Here is a 20,141-nt window from a genome sequence, read left to right as displayed (position 1 = left end):
CAATAACTACTCAAAAGATTCTTCAAGATTAGCTTTATGTCTGCTCCAAAGTCTACTTCAAAGTTGTCTTCAAGTTTGTTCCAAAAATATATCCAAGGGCTACTCTTAAAAACTGTTTCTATCCTAACTTCTCCTGGCCCACTAACTTTCACAATTCAATGACACATGCACATTCAACAACTTCAACACCAACATGCTCCATAATCTCATGGTTACAAATAAGGTGCCCCCCAGTAGCAACATTCACATATACTTAGCCATACATGGCATGTAGCAAATCTCAATTCTTCTTGTATCCTCACATTAATGATTAACACTCGGTGCAGATCACAATCGATTCAAGGGATGACGATCAATCTTCAAATTTCTCATTAGTGTTATCAGAATACACATAGATAACACTGTGACCTTTGTACTAGAACAAACAAAAAACCAAAAAAATCGTTCACAATCTTCAGATCACATATTACTTTATCAACCTTGAATACTGCACCTATTAATTTTATTTAACAATGGTATGTTCTATGCTTTAGCACAATTACTTCAATGTCCTTTAGCAACCCAATGACAATTTCCAATTTAGTTTCAAATAGCAATCATATTAACCATTAATCACATTGTTCAATGTCCTTTAGCAACCCAATGACAATTTCCAATTTAGTTTCAAATAGCAATCATATTAACCATTAATCACATTAACAATAACTGTAGATAGAACATGAAATAACAAAATGCAGAAGACAAGCCAAGACAAGAGGACACCAGATTTGGTGGATGCTAGGGAAAAACTCCAAGATGGGGAAAACCCTTTGATCGATTATTCTTATTATTATATCAAATGTTCAACAAAGAGAGAGAGAGTACAAAAAGTTAAAATTGATTTGCCAAATCAAAGTCAAAACAGTCCTGTCAAATTTGCAGTCAACTATAGGCAAATTCAGCGCTAACCAGAAAGTCAAAGATGGTCAACACAACAGTGAAACATCCCCTTTGAAGCTCGATCAAAGTCTCTCTCGGAAGGCTAAGAATTTCAACTTCCCCAAGGACTTCATGAGGATGTCTGCAACCTGCTAATCAGTATTGATGTGTTGGAGCCTTATTGCTCCTCGTTGTACAACAAGCCATACTAGCTACAATGTATTCGGCTTCGACAATGCTTAGAGCAACTGATTTCTGCTTCCTCCTCATCCAAGAAATCGAAGTAGACCCCAATGAGAAGCAACATCTAGATGTGGTCTTTCGATCGACGACATTGCCAACCCCGTCAACATCAATATATCCATGCAGCCTCAAATTCCCTGCAGTGTATCTTAGTGCATAGTTGATTGTGCCATAGAGATATCTGAAGAGGTTCTTAGCAGCAATCCAATGTATGTGATGATGCTCAACCATAAATTGACTCAAAGTATTCACAGCGAAGCATATGTCTGGATGAGAGTTTACCAAAAACATCAGGGGCCCCACAATTTGTTGATACTTGGAAGGGTTTGCCAATTCGGTCCCAGTAACACTTCCACATAGCTTCTTGAAGTTGAGTTCCATCGGAGTAGACACAAACTTGCAATCCACCATCCCACATCTCTCAAGAACTTCACAATGTATTTTCCTTGAGAAAGGAAAATCTTGCCTTGCTTTTGCCAGACCTCCAGGCCTAGGAAGTAGTGCGTTAGTCCTAGAGAGGGTCAACTCCCTCTTGCATTGATAAATGAGAGGGTCTGCACTAGTCGGAAAGAGATCGCCAACATAAAGGACCAAAATGAGAGGCATGTCCTTTTTAACCTTGACTTATAGGTTTGGATCAACATAACTCCTTGTAAATCCCAACTTCATAAGATAACTGTCAATCCTCTCGTACCAAGCCCTAGGGGCTTGCTTCAACCCATAGAGGGATTTCTTCAACCTCCATACATGTGTCCTTCGATCTTGAACTTCAAAACCCAGAGGTTGTTCCAAGTAGACTTCTTCCTTAAGCGAGCCATGTAAGAAAGCAGTGTTAACATCCATTTGATATAGGCTCCATCCTTGAGTGGTAGCAAGAGCAATAATAGATTGGATAGTGGTATATCGGGCAACCGGTGCAAGTATCTCGTCATAGTCCACTCCTTCCTTTTGAGAGAAGTCTCAAGCAACAAACCTGGCCTTATATTTTTCAGCACTCCCATCAACTCATTGTTTAATTTTTGTATAGCCATTTTGAGGTGACTATGGGCTTGTCCTTAGGTCTAGGTACCACACCCCAGACATCATTCTTCATGATTGATTCGTATTCCTTGTTCATTGCATCCTTCCATACTTGGTGCTTTAGGGATTCTTCGAACGTGCATGGTTAAGATTGAACAATAGTACTCATAGCAGCCAAATATCCTTTGTACTTGTTCCGCTTTTTACTTTCAATGCCCCTCTTGGAGCAGTTTGTCTTTCAGCATCTTCGAAAGTATCTTTGAGCCACAAAGGTCTTTTCCTTGAGGTAGAGGGATCACTAGGAGGCGGATCATTGGGATCCATCGGGCCTTCAACATCAGGCATAGGCTCATTTGTCAGAGGTTCATCTTGTTTTTCCGCAGCATCATTATCATCCTTCCTTGGGATAGGGAGATCTTTGGCTTTAACAAGGGCAATATCTTCATCAAAGGTAACATCACGACTTACTTCCACATCTCTTTGACTAGGCACATAGATTCTATATGCCTTCGAATTTTCACTGTAGCTGACGAATATTCTTTTCTTTGAATCCGTTGTTTTTCCGCAGCATCATTATCATCCTTCCTTGGGATAAGGAGATCTTTGGCTTTAACAAGGGCAATATCTTCATCAAAGGTAACATCACGACTTACTTCCACATCTCTTTGACTAGGCACATAGATTCTATATGCCTTCGAATTTTCACTGTAGCTGACGAATATTCTTTTCTTTGAATCCGTTGTTGAATCCTTGACCTTGTCTCCTTGGACCAATGTTATTTTTCCTCTTTGCATGAGCGGAGAAAGCAATAGGTTCATTTCCATTTGAGGGCTTATCTCTCACCATCATCCTCTTCTTCTCTTGAGTGCATCGAGCCAATAATTCATCGAAACCAGGTATCCTGTCATTGTTGAGAATGGTGGTGTTAAACACATCCCATGATCTTGGAAGACCTCCAAGTGCTATGAGAGTGAGCTCCCTGTCAGCAATAACTTCTCCTATAGATAGTAGGTTATTCTTGATTTATGTTATTCTCATGAAGTAGGATTGGATAGACTCCCCTTTATCCATCTTGATGTCCTTCAACTTGTTTTTGAGAAAGAGGATTTGATTTGCATTGTTCACTTTGAATTTTGAACATCCCAACCAACTTATCATACATTCATTATGTTCCCAAATAAAAAATATAGGCAACCAAATGCTCTTGAATGGAGTTTATGACAATTCTCTTAGCTTTAACCTCACCTTTCTTATACTTCGTCTTCGCAGTAGCAGGTGCATTTGAAGGGGGCTCCACCACTTTTCCTTGCACGTAATCCATTGCATCACGCTGTTCCAAAGTCAAGTCCAAAGTCATCTTCCATACATGATACTTAGATTTGTCTTTGAGCTTATCCTCAGTTTTGAAGTAAGATATAGAAGCCATTGAGACTTGTCCATTAGTCTTCTCTCTCTTGCTTGGGCTTTGTCTTCACCTGAGCTTTGATACCATGTTAATTTTAGTTAACAATCGTATGTTCTATGCTTAACACAATTACTTCAATGTCCTTTAGCAACCCAATGACAATTTCCAATTTAGTTTCCAATAGCAATCATATTAACCGTTAATGACATTGACAGTAATTGTAGATAGAACATGAAATAACAAAATGCTGAAGACAAGCCAAGACAAGAGGACACCAGATTTGGTGGATGCCAGAGAAAAACCCCAAGATGGGGAAAACCAAATCAAATGTTCAATAGAGAGAGAGTACAAAAAGTCAAAATTGAGTTGCCAAATCAAAGTCAAAATAGTCCTATCAAATCTGTAGTCAATTGTAGTCAAATTCAGCTTTAACCAAAAAGTCAAAGATGGTCAATGCAACAGTAAAACATCCCCTTTGAAGCTTGGTCAAAGGCAGTCAAACTCGACCTCCTTAGCTGGTCAAAGCCAGCCAAAAACAGTCATCCAAACAATAGTCAAACTCGGTCAACCTAAATTCAACCTTGCGGTCAAACAAGCCTGTGGTCAATGCAGGTCAGAGTGCCCAAAAATCCCTGGTTTCTGTGCCAAATAGTATGGCCTGCTAAAAACAAAATTTTCCCACAAAATTCATAGTCAAAGGATGAGTCAAAGTGCTTGGTCAACGCTGGTCAAACCCTGCAACAACTTTGAAATTTCGGCCTTGTAATCTACCCAGAAATTCGTACTCCTTTCCAACCACACGTGTAAGATGAAGAGTTGTCCAATAGCTGTAAGAACCAATTAGATGAGGAGAGAGAAGAATGTGTGAGTGAGTGAGATGCCAAATGAAGTTTGAGGTGCATTGGGCTTTATGAGCCTACATGATGATGTGTGGGCCGACCTTGACAATTTGCACGTGTGTGCATAAATTCAAAAACACATTTCTGCTTGTCCAATTTTGATGATCTTTAGGTTGTGATTTTGGTCCTCTCGAAAAGAGGAATTCAATGGAATCATCTTCTCCATCAAATGCGCTGCACCACCAATATAACTCGAAATACACCCTCAGATTCCATGCGTTCCACATATGTTTTGATGGTCTTCACTCCCTCTTTGGCCTCCACCAGAAAGAAGACAAATTTTTGTTCAGAAGGACTGTTGCACTTGGCTTTGCTGATAACAAGATCCTCTTTCTTTGGGTCTTTTCCGAACTTATCTAGGAATCACTCTTTGGTCGTGTTGATCTCGAAGTCACCTGCACGATATTCTCTATCATTGAGCATTTGAAGAAGGGTTCGTTGGATTCTAAAGAGCTTCTTGTTTGCTCATCCAACGCCATGGTGAGCTGCTCTGCCCTTTTGCTTAATTCCTTCGTGAGTTACTTTTAAAGCATAGGAATTGCCTGTCTTGAAACGATAAACCCTTTTGCGATTACTAGAAATGGAGAACCTATTGCACTCAAAATATAATGTAGACTTACAAAAATTTGCAAAACAAATAAATCTAATGTTCAACCTTTGGATGGGGAGATCGGTGATAAATCTGAAATCAACCAAGAATGGGTTACATCTAGAACAAAAGCTAAAGCCTCTTACATCTCACTAGCAATCTGCCAACCTTTCAATCATCTGATTGCGACCATGGCTGGCCCTTGCTTTGACATCAATGACAACATATCACGATTGCCGTTACACTAAAACCAACAGTTGTTAGTAAACAGACGCATCGCTAGAGTTAATGGATCCTCAAGAGGCAGTAAGCACATCTCACGAAACACATGGGGAGTGCTGGATTATCCAATGCCCAACAATCTCCCCCCCAATGCGAGCCGAGGGTGTTTTGAACTCGAGAGCTTTGGCTCTGATACCACTAGCTGGAAATCATGATTGTCATTAGACCAAAACCTGCAGGTGTTCGTTAACGATCACATCGCTAGAGATAAGGATCCACGAGAGGTGGTTAGTCCATGTCATGAAACACATAGGGAGCATTGGTTTAACCAATGTCCAACAATCTCCCCCTAGTGCGAGCCGGGTGTGTAACGAACTAGTGAACTATGCTCCGATACCACTTGTTGGAATCACGATTGCCATTACACCAAAACCTGTAGGCGTTAGTAAATGGATGCATTGCCAGAGTTAATGGATTCTCGAGAGGCAGTTAAGCACATGTTGTGAAACATATGGGGAGCGCTGGATTATCCAATGCCCAGCAGATCCTTGCCAAATCTAGTGCGCCTAAAAATGAACATTGCTAAAAATCGAAAATGTTTGCATGTTAATGAAGTTAGGCTCATTGAGTTTGATTTTTTGCAAGGAATTTGGATATGTGCTTAGAATCTCCATGTGAGCCTCAGAACCTCAACTACTAAAAATGGCAATGTCTCACTTGTTGTGCAGAAATAGGTCCATCAGAATCATGAGCTCGCACTTTTGACATGAAAGCCTTTGAACTCTGGCTGCAAAAAATAGTAGTGCCCTCCAGAACTGATGAAAGTGGCTGTGAAATGTCTTTGACTATGAATTGGGCTGGCTCAGACCTGTGTTGAAGCAGCATCTCTGAAAGCCAGCCGAATGAGTGCTGTCTCTTAACCCTCTAGTTTGCAAGGAGCAAATGTGAGGGTTAACAAGGCCCAAAGGATTTTTGTGTTGATCTCCAAGTGCACCTTGGTATTCATGATATTAGCATCAATATTATGAAACTTAATGAGCCATCAAACTTGGACAAAGAGGTGCATGTGTCTCACTGGGGAAGTTACCATTCCAGAGTTCTATTGATCAGTTTGAGAAGATATGTTTTTTGATACATGAACTAGAACCATAGGAAGCAAGTACAACAATTTATTTGGCTGGTAAAAAAACAACTCTACCATATCAAGCTAAATGGATTTCTCATTTTGCGTTTGAGCAAAGATTTACTGATCTTTAACAGAACTTATTAAGTAAGAAGGAAATGAGTAAATAGTACCTCAATAGGCATGGTTTACATCCCTTGCAATAGGCTACATGAACTCGGAAAGGGGATGTGCCCCTTGTCCCTGGTGTGTGGCTCGGGAGATGCCCATCCTTCACCTGGGCAAAGGACATGCATTTCCTAAGTTCTCCAGGGATGTGTCCAGTGACCCCAATCCAATTCAAGGGATGTTCCTATTTTATAGGCTAATTAATTCCCTTAAAATTGTGGTATGATTGGTTTTCTGGCTTCTCTGTAGATTGTCACATTCCCAGTGCCCATTCTTGGAAGAAAAGAATGTTGTTGTCTTCACAACAACCGCTAACATCCTGCTGTATTTTGTTGGATGGACTTGAAAAAAACTGCATTATTTCTCTTACCTCCGGTTAAAATAGTTTATTGTGGACTATAGCCCTTGAGTCCTCAATTATAGAATACAACAAAAATGAAAAATCTAAGTCAATAAAAGGTCAATGGTTTATTTGCTCAATCCTTTACTCTTTGGGACATACATAACTTGAAAATAAAGCCTTCATTGGGCACCTATCCAATAGGAAACCAACAAATGCATACATATCTAATATTTTTAAATTAATTTTTTATTTAATTTATCAATGGGGGAAATCTGTAAGTAGAACATACAATCATTGCTGCCTCCAAGATCACATAGTGCTGCTGTCTAGAAAAAACCTCCCTGGCCTGTTATGATAGCACACAAACCATACTGAGCAAGGTTACCAGTGATTCCAACCGAGGTTGGTGGCATTAGCACCATGAATCCCAACCACTTAGGCTACTTCTGATTGGTTGTATGAGATCTGAGTTAAAATAGGTCAATTTTTTATTTTCTTAACCCTAAACCTTGTTTGGAACATGTATAATTTGAAAATAAAGCCCAACAATCATTTTTTCCACCATGGAGATGAAAAATGCAGCAACATTGTTTGTCATTTGGTGAGTGGTGAAAACCACTTTTGGGCCCCAAATTGGAGCTTGGGGCGCTTATTTGGAGTTGCAAGAACTGCTTTTTTCTGTTCTGGCTCCTTCTTGCCATTGACAGTATGCAGTGGACACCATTTTCTTTCTGTTTCCATCCCTTTTTTGCCGTGTAGGCTTCATCTTCTTGCTGTGGATGGTGATTGTATGCAGTGGGTATCTGTGTTTTGGTATGTGGGCACCTTTGCTGTCATGGGCTTCAATTTTTAGTTTTGGGCAGTTTTCTGTTGTAGGTACCATATTCTCGCAACCTACAATGATTTTATGTAACACACACCATTGTCTTGTTGTTGGCATTCATTTCAAGCTTCATTATATATAATCTAACCGAAGAAATAAGCTCACATAATTTCACCCACTTCCCCAGATTCCTAGATGGAGGTTGGTATTAACCAGCAGCTCGAATGAGCAGATGGTAATATCAGAGGACTTGAATGGGAATGGATCCTGTGATCTCATATCAGACTGCAACTTTGGCAGATGTCAAACCAACCAAGCTAACATTTGCGCGCGCACACAAAAACAGCTACTCTTGGCATGCTCTATTTTTCAGGGTTTGTACTCGGTAGTTCCTGTACTAAAGATGCCCTCCATACCTGAGATTCATTGCAAGTTTGATATGTTTGCGTGTGTGTTTTGATGCACCCATGAGCTTGGTCAACTGAGATTCATTGCACCCTTAAGTGTAAAATATTGATGTATATACCCTCACTTGGCATAGCCTATTTTGGAGGATTGTACCAGGTACCCCATCTCTAGAAATGTCTAGTACCCAGGTATTAGAAATGTTCCCTTACCAAATACTCCATGCAACTTTGATGTGTATGTGTGTGTTTTGATGCACCCATGATCCAGGTGGACGTTGGTGGCCACCCACCTATCCCATTTGGACCCCCACAACTGTCTCTTTCAGTTTTTCACTTTCCTTAATTATAGTGCAGTTTACTATTTTTAGCAGTTTTTCGGGTCCTAAACTTCCGGAGCCGTTTTGAGGCCCTAAACGACGTTTTTTGGGAAATCCACCGCCAGTGATTTTTCTGATAAAAATCGTCTTTTCCGTCGTAGTCCTCGGAGAGATCTTTCCAACGGGCTATCATGCGCGTCAAATGGAGATAAGACGACCAATTCGCGACCCCGGGAAGTTGGCTGTCCAACTCACCCCAAAACGGGGCCCACAATTTGGCGTTTCATCTTCTAGGGTTAGGTTTTGGAATGTGAAGGGTTTTCCATTGTTTCTCAATAATAAATAGGCCTTCGAGCCTCATTGTAAAGACAGTTCGAAACAGTTCAGAGGCATGTAGCCGACACATCTCTTCTCAGAGATAAGCTACCATCGCCCTAGTTGGGTTATTTCTATTTGTAAGCATATTTCAGTATTCTCCATTAATGAAATGAAGTATTATTTCCGCTGCATCTCTGTTTTTATGGTTATCGCATCTCTGTATTTATGGTTATCTCTGTAATCTATTGCGTTCCTGCTTAAATCCGGATCAGTGGTATCAGAGCGGGCCGCTTTTTCTTTGTTTTTCTTTGCATGTCCCTAACCAGGTTGGGATATAAGGAGTTAGGGCTTGAATTGGTCGAACCTTTGCAAGACCAGCCTCGCAAATCTCGACGACCTCCCATGGTGGATGAGAAGAAAGACGAGGGGGCAGGAGATCCTATCAGAATCTTGCTCGAAGAAGCCCTCGAGCGGCAAAGGAACGCGATGATGGATAGCTTTGCGCAGATCCTTCAGCGGCTACCCAGAGGCGACACATCGGCTTCCAACAGCTACTCTGGAAACGCCACACTGTTTAAGGTACAAGTTAATTTTGAAATCCCCATCTTCGAGGGTCAAATAGACGCAGATGCCGTAGATAAATGGTTAAATCTGCTAGATGGGTATTTTTCTGTTCATGAATTTTCAAGTCGGGAAAAGATTATTTTCGCTCTTCTCAAAGCAGCCCCCCACGTCAAGGACTGGTGGGAAACATACTGCGAGCAGAAGGATGAAAGTACAGGCTCACTGTTTTCAGCCGCCCCCACTTGGAATGACTTCCGGGATGCCATCAAGGAGCAGTACTACCCTGTCAAAAGCTATGAGGACAAATACATCAAATGGACCACACTGCGGCAGGGACGAGACCAAGATGTGCCAGAGTTCACAAATATTTTTCATACCCTTCGCACACAGTTGGGTATCAAAGATTCTGAGCTGCATCTGGTACTCAAATACCGCGGTTGCCTACACAGACACATCCAGGAAGAGATGGAGTTCTTGAACATCTCCTCACTTGGCACAACATACCGATACGCTGTCAAAATCGAGCAAAAGTTCAAACAGAAGAAGCGAGACTTTGGATCTACAAATCCGAAGCCTAAAGGACAAAGCCAAGGACAAAGCCAAGGCGGGGTGACCCAAGACAACCCCTCGAAGCCGCAAGAAAAGAACACCACCACGAAGCCGAAGAAGGACACAGGAAAGTGGTGTGAGTTCCACAAGAGTCCCACTCATAACACAAGTGAGTGTCGGACCAAGCAGTCGCTGGTGGCCGAGTTGAAGGCTTCCGAATCAGATGCATGTTCCGACTCTGAGCCAGAACCCGATAAGGGGAATGGCAAAGGGAAGCAAATCATTGATGCGGATCCTAGTGCCACTGTTGCCACTGCCAAGATTCAGAAGAATGAGCCCGAAGAGCCAGAGGAGGGGGAACGTCTTTTCCACTCACAAATGTGGGTGAAGGGTTCGCCACTGCAATTCATTGTCGACAGTGGCAGCCAAAAGAACCTCATTTCAGCAGAGGTCGTGAAGCGGCTGGGCCTACCGACTACACCACACCCGCAGCCGTACAGTATCGGGTGGCTTCACGAAGGACGAGATCTCAAAGTTCGCCAGCAGTGTCGCCTTCCCTACAACATCAAGCCCTTCACAGACGAGGTATTATGTGATGTTACACCTCTGGATATTTGTGATGTACTATTAGGCCAACCATACTTGAGGAGGCGACATGCTGTGTATGAGTCAAGGCCTCGCGCTGTCATTATTTCTTTGGATAATTCATTATACAGGATACTGGAGGCAGCCCCACCTACCGCCACCTCTTTGATCACTGCTAAGAAAGGCAGCAAGCTCATCTCACAGGCTAGGAAATTTATTTTCTGTCTGGTGCGCTCCCAAAGTAAGGGGAAGATCGTTGCTACATCCATGACCCCCACGAAGGGTTCCTCCACGCAGCAGCAACAACAGAGGGATACAGTCAAAACAGAACACAGGAACAACTTCTTCTCACCCACGAGGGTACCACACAAGTTTCAGGTGGGGAACAAAGTTTGGTTGCATCGACAGAAAGAACGCCTTACCAGAACCCATCAGAAGCTCAGGCCACTCCGACATGGTCCTTACACCAGTACCAAGGCTATGGGCAACAATGCTTTGAAGCAAAGCATTCCTCCATTCCTTCGCTTGCACCGAGTGTTCAATGTGGACCGTCGTCGACCATGCTTCCCACCATTTCTGGACACATTAGAGATTGCAGAACAGCTCACCAGAGACCCAGCGCAACAGAAGCTTCCTCATCTCAGGGAGGAACTCAATGCAATGGGGACCATTGCTTCCTAAGGGGGGAGGAATGATCCAGGTGGACGTTGGTGGCCACCCACCTATCCCATTTGGACCCCCACAACTGTCTCTTTCAGTTTTTCACTTTCCTTAATTATAGTGCAGTTTACTATTTTTAGCAGTTTTTCGGGTCCTAAACTTCCGAAGCCGTTTTGAGGCCCTAAACGACGTTTTTTGGGAAATCCACCGCCAGTGATTTTTCTGATAAAAATCGTCTTTTCCGTCATAGTCCTCGGAGAGATCTTTCCAACGGGCTATCATGCGCGTCAAACGGAGATAAGACGACCAATTCGCGACCCCGGGAAGTTGGCTGTCCAACTCACCCCAAAACGGGGCCCACAATTTGGCGTTTCATCTTCTAGGGTTAGGTTTTGGAATGTGAAGGGTTTTCCATTGTTTCTCAATAATAAATAGGCTTTCGAGCCTCATTGTAAAAGACAGTTCGAAATAGTTCAGAGGCATGTAGCCGACACATCTCTTCTCAGAGATAAGCTACCATCGCCTTAGCTGGGTTATTTCTATTTGTAAGCATATTTCAGTATTCTCCATTAATGAAATGAAGTATTATTTCCACTGCATCTCTGTTTTTATGGTTATCGCATCTCTGTATTTATGGTTATCTCTGTAATCTATTGCGTTCCTGCTTAAATCCGGATCAACCCATGAACCTGGGGTACTAGAAATTTCTAGTACCCTGGGTACTAGAATGTCCCCATACAAGAGACTCCATGCAACTTTGATGTGCATGTTTGTGTTTTGATGCACCCGTGAACCTGGGCAACTCATGTAATGCATAAGTACCAAGTGTAAAATATTGATGTGTTTTAGTTGTAGCACATGCAGACATGTGCATGAAAGTTACCAGACTTGGAGTCAGGAAGAACTCGGTGAGGCAGAAGAGAAGAGTTTAACTTGGATCTGGAAAAACTAAGCAAAAGCTTGGGAGAAACTTAACAAGGACACAAATAGTAAGGAACACAATACACAACTATAAAGAGGTACACAAGCACAAAATACTGGATTGGAAAAAACTCAGGAATGCAATTGGGGAGGATAGTTTGACTCGTGAGTCTAACTCTTTTCCAGCCCAATCCAAGTTGAACTCACGAGTTGGTGAGTTTGACTCGTGATTCCTGTGAAAATGATGTGCACACTAAGAGAGCAAGTCAAGTCATGTATTTGGTACGATCAACTCTTAGAACAATTAAACAATTTCTGAAAGATTGAACTCAGGTGAAAAAAAATTTGTGGAAGTTCACCGTCTCTCCTTCAAATGCAGAGCTATAAATGATGTGTGTAGAAATTTCTCATTTTCCACCCCGGTTTTCAGTTTCACCTTATTTCTCCCATGTAGTTAAATGCCCTTTTCCATAACCATACATTTAACAAGCTGAAAAAAATAAATATTGCTGAAAACACAAATTCTGGAAATTTTACAGGATGTTGGAAATTACAGAAATAAAAATCAGCAGCAATAAACAGGCCATTAAAACACATTTAAACACTGAGATTTTTTGTCAACTTGACCCTGGAAAAACCCCCTACAACTCTTGGGGAAAACCAGTTCGAGAGCTCTTCTTTATTTTTGAAAATGCCTTTTTCACAGTGAGAAATATTCAACAAAAAATCAGCAAACAAATTTACAACTTATCTCTTTTCCCATGCCTCACAACAAACTGGAAATTACAGCAAACAGGACAGCAATAAATGTTGTACGGCCTCCTCGATTTTCGTGCCCACTTTTAGCATTAAATGCTGTTGTACGGCCATCATTAAATGCACTGTACGGACTGCAAATAAATGCGCTGTATGGCCCTCATTTTGTGTGCAGAAAAATCAGCAAACTGCTCCTCGATTTTTGTGCAAACCACTCGAAAATTGTGCCAAAATCTGCCTTTCATTGTGTGCTGAACTAGCTATACAAATCTGCTCAACTGCTGCCTTGGAATGTGTGCCAAGCTGCTGTCTCCTTCTCCTCCCTGCTCAGAAATCTCTCTTGCTCGCTTGCTCTCCTTCTCCCAATCTGCTCATGAAAGAATGAATGACCTTTTCCTCCTTTAATCTAACCCCAAGTGACTTTTGGGTGATCCCTAAATCCAATGGCTGAAATAGATTGAGATCTAAGGCTGAGATTAAATGCTCATTTAAATCTCACTTTTTATTTTTTAATTCACCCCACTTTAATAAAGACCCACTTAGTCATTTATTTCCAAAGTCACTTTTCCTTTCTAATTTTTCATTGACTTTATAAAAGTCACTTTAAAATTAGACTTAGTAACTTTATCACTTAAAGTCACTTTTAAATTAGATTTAACTTTATAAAAATTATAAAGTTATTTTAGGAGAAAATGTAAATTCTTTTGGACACTTTTCCCTAGGCCAAAGATCAAAGCCTAAGGGAACCACCTGTCCTCCGGTACCAAATTTCAACATTCCTTCTTACCGAGGAAGGTGTTCCTCACCACACCCATCTTGTCTCTGAAGTAGACATGCTTGCCCCGTGGTAAGGCTTTGGTAAGAATATCTGCAACCTTCTCATCAGTGGAAATATACTCAAGCTTCACAGCTCCCTTCTGAACATAGTCTCTGATGAAATGATATCTGATCCCGATATGCTTTGACCTGTCATGAAATACTGGATTCTCCGTGAGTTTAATGCAACTCTGATTATCACAGTAAATCACGAAAGGTCTCAATGGCTGACCAAATAAGCCAAACAACATCTTGCGAAGCCAGATAGCCTCACAACTAGCTAGACTGGTTGCCATATACTCTGCTTCCGCTGAACTCAGTGCTACTGACTGCTGCTTTCGGATGAACCATGACACTACTGCTGAACCCAACCCAAAACAACACCTTGAAGTGCTCTTCCTATCAGAAGCACAACCTGACCAATCAGAATCAGTGTATCCTGCCAATCTCACTCCATCTCCCTGCCTGTAGTCCAAATCATAATCCACTGTCCCCTGCAAGTACCGCAAAATGTGTTTTGCAGCCACCCAGTGAACCTTCCTAGGCTCACACATAAACTAACTCATCGTGTTGACTGCAAAACAGATATCTAGTCTAGTGTTGACCAAATACATCAAGGAACCAATCAGCTGCCTGTATAATGTGGGATCCACCAACTCGGAATCCGAAGCATGAAGCTTCTTCCAGTTGGTGATCATCGGTGTCGACATGGATCTACAATCCTCCATGTGGAATCTGCTAAGGATGTCCACAATATACTTCCCCTGCCCCAGGAAGAAATGCCCCTCCTCCTGCCACACCTCCAAACCCAAAAAGTAATGCATCAAGCCGATGTCCTTCATCTCAAACTCTGTCACAAGATCTTTCTTGTAGTGCTCTATGAGTCTCTCTGCACCTGTAATGACCAAGTCATCCACATACAACACCAGAATGAGAGGCTCCTCACTAATCACAATAAAGTAAAGGTTTGGATCTGCCTCACTCTTTGTGAAACCCATCCCCTGCAAATATGTATCTATCCTGGAGTACCAAGCTCTGGGAGCTTGCTTCAGGCCATAAAGGGCCTTCTTCAGTCTGCACACATGGGACTCCTTCCCATGCACCTCAAAGCCCTGTGGCTGCTCAATGTACACCTCCTCCTGTATGAAGCCATTGAGAAATGTTGTCTTCACATCCATCTGGTGGATCTTCCAACCCATCTCTATTGCTATCGATATAATGGAGCGGATCAAAGTATATCGAGCCACGGGAGCGAAGGTCTCCTCATAATCAACTCCCTCTACCTGGGAGAACCCTCTAGCCACAAACCTTGCTTTGAATTTCTCAATGCTACCATCTGCAGCATGCTTTACCTTGTAAAGGCATCTGGAAGTAACCACGGATTTGCCCTCAGGCCTTGGCACCACCTCCCAAACATCATTCTTCATGATAGAAGAATACTCCTCCTGCATGGCCTCTTTCCAGACTCGCTGGCTAGCAGCCTCCTCATAGCTAGAAGGCTCAGAGTCAAGGATGCTGGTAACCATCGCCATATAGCTACAAAACCTCTCAGGTGGTCTATTCTCTTTGACTGGCCTCTTCGGCTTAGCAACAGATGTGGCATCTCTCAAGGTGTCCTGAAGCCACTTGGGCTTCCTCTTCCCTGAGCACACTTCTCCCACCGGAGAATGAAACTCCTGAACTCTTGACTGTCTGTCTGCTGTCCTCCTGCCTGCACCTAAACATGTAGAAGCTGAGGTACGTGTGAACTGTCCATCAGTGGACTCCCTAGTGAACTGCTATGTGAACTGCTCTGCATGCTGCCTGGAGCACCACCCCTCTGGCTCGGTGAGCCACTGCTCACTGATGGACCTAACATCCTCATAGATGTACCTCTGAATCCTCCTGATCCCTGCCCATTGGATCCCTGCGACTGACTCAACTGCTGCTGAGGGTCTGGTTGATCCAGATACTCTAACTCCCGTGACCTCCTAAAGGCCCTGTCCTCCTCGAACTTCACATCCCGTCTGACAACAACTCTCCTCTGTGTAGGAATGTAAATCCGAAAGGCCTTTGAGGTCTCACTGTAGCCCACAAAGATACCCTTCTCTGCGGTGGGCTCTAGTTTGGTCCTTTTCTCCTTGGGTATATAGGAGTATGTAATGCATCCAAAGATATGAAGATGACCAATATCAGGCTTCTTCCCAGAGAAAGCCTCCTCCGGAGTCATGTGCCCCAAGGCACGATGCAGATTCATGTTCTGCAAGTAAACAGCTGTGTTGCCGGCCTCTGCCCACAAGAACAATGGCAACCTCTGATCATGTAACATGGCTTTGGCAGCCCCTATGATGGATCTGTTCTTCCTTTTTGCAACCCCATTCTGCTGGGGGTTGTAAGGAACAGTGAACTCCCTCCTAATGCCTGCCTCCGCACAATAGTCAACAAACTCTCCAAGGGTGTACTCTACTCCATTGTCCGACCTTAGGGACTTGATCTTTCGACCTGTTTGTGTCTCCACAAGAGCTCTGAACTCCTGAAACCGCTTGAAGACCTCACTCTTGGTCTTCAAAAAATAAATCCAGGTCCTCTTGGAGTGATCATCAATGAATAAAACATAGTACTCATATCCACTCAAGGAAACATGAGACATCCGACTGCTCACATCGGAATGAATCAAATCAAGTATCCTGGTCGCTCTGCTGTCACTGCTGGGAAAAGGGGATTTGGCAAACTTGCCATCGCACAACCTCTGCAAGTATCAAAGTGATAAGTACTGAAATCTGGCACACCTGTAGTGATCTCCCGCAATTTCCTGAAGGCTCCATGATACATATGTCCCATCCTGCTGTGCCAAATCTCACACAGCTCAGAACTGCTAGCTCTGCTATCGGTACCACTGCTCAATGCCAAAAGGGGCTGGAATGCAAACTTATACACCTTTGCATGGCGTACACCTATCACTCTAGCTGAATCAGCTGGAGTGCCCCTGGGATACATCAACACCTGTCCTCTCTTGAACAGTACCTCATATCCTCTGTCCTCCAAAGCTGAGACGGATATGAGGTTCTTCCTCATCCTTGGCACATAAAGAACATCTAACACTTTCAAGGGAGGTTTGGACTACCTCTAAAATGTCAGTGTCCCCACCCCGACTGCTCTAACAACTCTGTCATCACCGAGTACTACCTCTATATCAGTGCCACTCTGTGAAAGCTCTGAGAAGTACTCACAGACTACTGTCATGTGACGTGAAGCCCCACTGTCCACATACCAGATACCTGAAGATGCTCCGCTAATCGAGGGAAAAGCATGCTCCCTCTGAACTTGTGTGGCAGGTGATCCTGCACTAGAGGACTCACACGTAGTGAACGCAAACTCCTGGTCAAAACGACCTACAAAGTCCTCAATCTCTGCTGAAGCTGCCACGTCTTGGTTCTTCCCCTTCTTCTTCTTCTTCTTCGGACGCACAACTGCATAGTGTCCCATCTTTTGACAATTCCATCACTTCACCTTGGAATAGTCCTTCTGTGTGTTCCCCTGTTTACCTTTACCTTTGCCTTTGCCCCCACCACTGCTTGTGGAAGCCTGCTTCTTCCCTTTGCCTTTCTTGCCTCCTGCCACCAGTGCTACATCCTCATCTTGCTCAACTGGCTTGGCTGCCCCAAGCTGACCTTTTCTGATCTCTGTCTGAATGCAATCATCCCAAAACCTCTCCCATGTGGGAAGGGTCTCACGTGCACGAACCCCATCAACAAAGTTCAACCATGAATGGGGGAGGCCATTCACTGCAATCCGCACCAACTCAGTGGGTGGAATGGCCTCTCCAATCGCTGCCAACTCATCTCTCACATTAGTAATCTTTGTGAGATATCCAGCTGCACTATCATTACCCATCTTAATGTTCTTCAGCTTTTCCTTCAGGACCATCTTCCGGTTCTCATTGGTACTTTGGTAGAGATTGGACAATGCTGTCCACATCTCATGGGCATTGCTCTTTCCTTTCACATGAGGAATGCAATGGTCTTTGATTCCGTCTAGAATCAGCCTCTTACCCTTGTTGTTCTTTTTATTATAAGCAGCCAACTGAGTAGCATCAGTAGGCACAACAACAGGGTTCTGTGTGGTATGCACCATGATATCCCAGACTTTTGCCTCCTCAAAGATACTCTGCATTCTCTCCTTCCAAACGTTGTAATTTGTATGCCCATCCAGCCTATCCTCCACCCTCAATCCCAATGAAATCCTGCTGTCCTAAAACTGAAAAATAACACGGCTGTAGTAAATATAAAACTGTTGTTTATGAAAAAATTAGCTTGCTGGGATTTTCTGAGTGAAAAATCAGCAGCTGCAATTTTTCCTTTTGCTGCCCAAACTGCCCTTCAGCACTCAAGCTCTGATACCATGTAGAAATTTCTCATTTCCCACCCCAGTTTTCAGTTTCACCTTATTTCTCCCATGTAGTTAAATGCCCTTTCCCATAACCATACATTTAACACGCTGAAAAAAATAAATATTGCTGAAAACACAAATTCTGGAAATTTTACAGAATGCTGGAAATTGCAGAAATAAAAATCAGCAGCAATAAACAACCATTAAAACACATTTAAACACTGAGATTTTTGGTCAACTTGACCTTGGAAAAACCCCCTACAACTCTTGGGGAAACCAGTTCGAGAGCTCTTCTTTATTTCTGAAAATACCTTTTTCACAGTGAGAAATATTCAGCAAAAAATCAGCAAGCAAATTTACAACTTTTCTCTTTTCCCATGCCTCAACAAACTGAAAATTACAGCAAACATGACAACAATAAATGTTGTACGGCCTCCTCGATTTTCGTGCCCACTTTCAGCATTAAATGCTGTTGTATGGCCAACATTAAATGCGCTGTATGGACTACAAATAAATGCATTGTACGGCCCTCGTTTTGTGTGCAGAAAAATCAGCAAACTGCTCGATTTTTGTGCAAACCACTCCTTGAAAATCGTGCCAAAATCTGCCTTTCACTGTGTGCTGAACTAGTTGTACAAATCTGCTCAACTGCTGCCTTGGAATGTGTGCCAAGCTGCTGTCTACTTCTCCTCCCTGCTCAGAAATCTCTCTTGCTCTCTTGCACTCCTTCTCCCAATCTGCTCATGAAAGAATGAATGACCTTTTCCCTAAGTTACCAGGATACGGATACGGATCCGGATCCGGATTCGCTAGTTTTTTGAAAATCCAGGATCCGGATACGGCAAGGATACGGCAAGTACAAAAAATATAATAATATTAAAAATATAATAAAATTAATAATAGACACAAAATCATCCATTTTTATATATATATTAAAGCTAAATCATTGTCATTCATTTTGTGCTTTTACCATATATTCAAGTTCATCTTTAATTATCTCTTCAAATTAACAAATTGTTGTTTTTTAAGTTTGCATTCATAAAACACCATCATTAGTTTATGCCCACACACCATACAAGAGCCATTAAATTCAAATATATATATAATTATAATTATTAAATTTGTAATCCTTTATATACACATAAACATTATTATATTTAACATAAAATTTAATTGAACTTAATACGCATATTAATATGATATTTTTTAATATATATAAATAAAGAAAATAAATTATTTATAAAACAATTTTAATGAGAAAATATATTCAAATAAAATTTAATATATAATTCGTTATTATGAATATATTATTGTTTTTAATATGTATAAAAGAATATGTATCTAAAAGAAAATTATAAAACCATATGAATTCAAATTAAAAAAAAGGGGCAAAAATGAAAAAGTTAAAAGCTTGTTGACTGAATTACCATCGTGTCTTTCGAGGGCATAACCTACCGAAGTTTGCAGTGGCGTCTCTATGCGACTGTAGTTCCGTCAATGATAGTTTTTACATTTTTGATCTACAAATCGTCAAAGGCCAATACATTGAAGGCTCTCTTATGATAGCCTGCATTTTTTGGGAAAACCGCCCGATGGCTTCTGAAACTGCCGGAGTTTTCACGATGGTTCCCATACATGATATATTAGATGTATGCGCACATTTTACGCGGATCCGAATTACGCGGATATATTAGATATATTAGATGTATGCGATGTATGCGCACATGTTCCCGGTTCTTGGGCGTATTTACGCGGATCCGGATCCGAATCCGGATCAGATCCGTGGATCCGTGGATCCTGTACCCCAGAGGGCCGGATCCGGTAACTTAGCCTTTTCCTCCTTTAATCTAACCCCAAGTGACTTTTGGGTGATCCCTAAATCCAATGGCTGAAATAGATTGAGATGTAAGGCTGAGATTAAATGCTCATTTAAATCTCACTTTTTATTTTTTAATTCACCCCACTTTAATAAAGACTCACTTAGTCATTTATTTCCAAAGTCACTTTTCCTTTCTAATTTTTCATTGACTTTATAAAAGTCACTTTAAAATTAGACTTAGTAACTTTATCACTTAAAGTCACTTTTAAATTAGATTTAACTTTATAAAAATTATAAAGTTACTTTAG

At 42.0% G+C, this 20,141-nt stretch overlaps 1 long non-coding RNA gene across 1 annotated transcript in view; it reads left to right on the top strand.

Annotated features, from left to right (window-relative positions):
• The window catches only part of LOC149164566 (uncharacterized), a 46,176-nt gene extending 40,028 nt beyond the window's left edge, over positions 1–6,148 (top strand). The window contains exon 2 of the long non-coding RNA XR_016260710.1: positions 6,025–6,148. This is a non-coding gene — a long non-coding RNA (uncharacterized LOC149164566). The remainder of the gene's footprint in view (positions 1–6,024) is intronic.
• Positions 6,149–20,141: the final 13,993 nt, after the last annotated feature.

The sequence above is a fragment of the Pinus tabuliformis genome, chromosome 5_1 (genome assembly GCF_031772625.1).
Source record: "Pinus tabuliformis cultivar Carrire ecotype Pingquan chromosome 5_1, CPIR1, whole genome shotgun sequence".
NCBI lineage: Eukaryota > Viridiplantae > Streptophyta > Pinopsida > Pinales > Pinaceae > Pinus > Pinus tabuliformis.
The sequence above is the reverse complement of the archived record's forward strand: the minus strand, read 5'-3'. Positions and strand labels throughout refer to the sequence as shown.